The sequence below is a fragment of the Rattus norvegicus genome, chromosome 9 (assembly GCF_021556685.1).
Source record: "Rattus norvegicus strain SHRSP/BbbUtx chromosome 9, alternate assembly SHRSP_T2T, whole genome shotgun sequence".
Taxonomy (NCBI): domain Eukaryota; kingdom Metazoa; phylum Chordata; class Mammalia; order Rodentia; family Muridae; genus Rattus; species Rattus norvegicus.
The window spans coordinates 61,068,536-61,071,970 of record NC_141542.1 but is presented as its reverse complement, the minus strand read 5'-3'; the positions used below and the strand labels follow the sequence as shown (position 1 = coordinate 61,071,970).

The 3,435-nt window shown below is 48.1% G+C and overlaps 1 pseudogene; it reads right to left on the bottom strand.

Moving 5' to 3' along the window:
• Positions 1–519: 519 nt before the first annotated feature.
• Golph3l-ps1 (golgi phosphoprotein 3-like, pseudogene 1) lies at positions 520–1,527 on the bottom strand (annotated as a pseudogene).
• Positions 1,528–3,435: the final 1,908 nt, after the last annotated feature.

Genomic DNA, 3,435 nt, shown 5'->3' with positions numbered 1-3,435 from the left:
TTCCTTTATGATGAGAGAGAGCCCCAGCGCAATGTAGGTAACCTGAGGCCTCGGATTTAGGTGGATTTAGAGTAGCTTACAAAATTAGGATGCTAGTTTCTATGCCCATCGATTGTGTTACCTGTTGATTCTTTTTTCTTTTTAAGGGAGAAAAAAAGTTAAATATGGTTTACTCTTCATTTCCTTCACATCATTTTCTTGCTGGAAAGCTCTAATCCCCATAGGAACTCCTGTTTATCCAGAAGCACACTGGTTAGAACTAAACCCAGAGATAGGAGACGTTTATTAGATGTGTGTGGGTTCACCCCTTTCATTCAGTCAGAGTGGAAGTGAGGAGAAATAGTCTGCTTAAAAGGTCATGGCCCATGGAGAGGCCCTGAGGTTGTCCTCTTCAAGTCAGGAGTCTGATTCAAAATGAGGGGAAATGATGACAGTATCTTATCACACCAAACTCTGTGATGGGGTCTCTGACAGTCAGTCAGCAGCCAGCAAGGAAAAGGAGAACCCTGCCTACTGGCTTTAGGATTTGTTGAAAGCTGCCAGCACAGCCCAGATCGTCTCTGTGGTATTGTGCTTTGTCCCTTCCACTTCAGGGTCCAGTTCTACTAGGTCGTTGGTTCAATTCATTGCCACATCATACTTATCATCTGTAAGACAAGAGAAGACGTTCTCCAGGACATCGGAGGAGTGGGCCAGCACCAGGAGCGCCAGTGTTCGCCCGTCCATGCCCTGAGGGTCGTTTACCCACCGTTCCAGCACACTGTCTTGAAGCTTTTCATTTGTCACTATTTCTCTCTTGTATTAATCACTGGATAAGTGGTCATGTCGAACAGCAGGAGATTCTGCTTCTCTGTGGTTAGAATACCCTTTTCTGCCAGGTTCTTGGCAATTCGTTCTCGTACATTTCTCAGCTGGTACTGTAATTTGAAGGGGTTCCATGTCTCACCAGTGAGTAGCTCGATCCATGTCTGCACAGTTTCTGCTGGCTCAGTTGCTTTAATGTGTGTGAGCATTTCATCCAGCAAAACATCACCTGTTGGGCTGGCTGACTTTAGCAGGACCTTTCTGTCTGGGAGTCTCTTCTTATGCATGGTGGGAGGATCCAGATAGAGTCTACCCAGTATGGCCAGCTCTATCGGGATGCCTCCTCGAAGCCCAGGTGATAAACACTCATTCCAGAAAGATGCGTAGCCCTCTTTATCTCTTAGTCCCAGGAGCAATACTTCTTCCGTAAGAGTGAGGCAGATATCCGTAGAGTCTCCAGGGTCTTCATTATCTGGACTCTTTTCTTGATTAGTGTCTTCCTCGCTTTCTATTTTCTCTTCAGAGCTCTTACTTACTTCAGTTCAACTGGTCCGGTGAGTTAATGTTGACATTTTCACATGACGTTGCTCCTGCGCTGCAGTGGGACGTAGGCTGCAGTTTGCGCTCTAGTTTCGGAGGGCACCTGTTTCCCGTACCCTAGCCGGTTTCTAGTAGGTGAAAAACTTCTCAGCCACGCAGAGAGTACAAACTTCCTGATCCTTCGTGGCAGAGAGGGTACCTGTTGATTCTAAACTAAGATTGTATGGTGTTTTCCTTCACGCGGCCACTCAACTGGGTTCCAGAGAAAGGTATGGTGGCAGAGGATGAGTTTGCCAGAAATGCACCCCAGCCAACCATGGACATTTGGGTGCATGGATTGAGTTTGGCGGCAGCCAGCTTCGGGGAGGAGAGAGCGATTTCGGAGCTCTGAGTCAGAGTATCCGTCAGGCTGAGAACAGGCCGGCCTGTCCGCTGGTGCCTTGCCAGCAGTAGCGTGGGTGCATTTAATATTTCATGCAGCAGTTGGGGACTACCACATGAGGAGCTGTATTAAAGAGTCGCAACATCCCGTGGGGGAGGGCCCAGGAGCGGCAGGACCCCTGCCTGAGACACCGCCGGAACCTGAAGGAAACAGACCAGATAAACAGTCCTCTGCACCCAAATCCCGTGGGAGGGAGAGCTAAACCTTCAGAGAGGCAGACACCCCTGGGAAACCAGAAGAGACTGCTCTCTGTACATACATCTCGGACGCCAGAGGAAAACACCAAAGGCCATCTGGAACCCTGGTGCACTGAAGCTCCCGGAAGGGGTGGCACAGGTCTTCCTGGTTGCTGCCGCCGCAGAGAGCCCGTGGGCAGCACCCCTCGAGCAAACTTGAGCCTCAGGACCACAGGTAAGACCAACTTGTCTGTTGCAAGAAGGCTGCCTGGTGAAATCGGGACACACAGAGGCAGAATTCCTCTAGAACCGGGCACGTCCTGTGTTTACCGGAAGTCCCACACCCGCGGATCCCGGCCCGCAGCAGCTCTCTGCTCCCAGACCCCGTGGGAAAGAGACCTCTCCGCCTGGTCAGGTGGGCACTCCTGAGGCTGCATAAGCTCCCGGAAGGGGCAGCACAGGTCTTCCTGGTTGCTGCCGCCTCAAAGAGCCCGTGGGCAGCACCCCGTGAGCAAACTTGAGCCTCAGGACCACAGGTAAGACCAACTTTTCTGCTGCAAGAAAGCTGCCTGGTGAACTCAAGACACAGGCCCACAGGAACAGCTGAAGACCTGTAGAGAGGAAAAACTACACACCTGAAAGCAGAACACTCTGTCCCCATAACTGGCTGAAAGAAAACAGGAAAACAGGTCTACAGCACTCCTGACACACAGGCTTATAGGACAGTCTAGCCACTGTCAGAAATAGCAGAACAAAGTAACACTAGAGATAATCTGATGGCGAGAGGCAAGCGCAGGAACCCAAGCAACAGAAACCAAGACTACATGCCATCATCGGAGCCCAATTCTCCCACCAAAACAAACATGGAATATCCAAACACACCAGAAAAGCAAGATCTAGTTTCAAAATCATATTTGATCATGATGCTGGAGGACTTCAAGAAAGACGTGAAGAACTCCCTTAGGGAAACACAGGAAAACATTAATAAACAAGTAGAAGCCTACAGAGAGGAATCGCAAAAATCCCTGAAAGAATCACAAAAATCCCTGAAAGAATTCCAGGAAAACACAATCAAACAGTTGAAGGAATTAAAAATGGAAATAGAAGCAATCAAGAAAGAACTCATGGAAACAACCCTGGATATAGAAAACCAAAAGAAGAGACAAGGAGCTGTAGATACAAGCTTCACCAACAGAATACAAGAGATGGAAGAGAGAATCTCAGGAGCAGAAGATTCCATAGAAATCATTGACTCAACTGTCAAAGATAATGTAAAGCAGAAAAAGCTACTGGTCCAAAACATACAGGAAATCCAGGACTCAATGAGAAGATCAAACCTAAGGATAATAGGTATAGAAGAGAGTGAAGACTCCCAGCTCAAAGGACCAGTAAATATCTTCAACAAAATCATAGAAGAAAACTTCCCTAACCTAAAAAAAGAGATACCCATAAACATACAAGAAGCCTACAGAA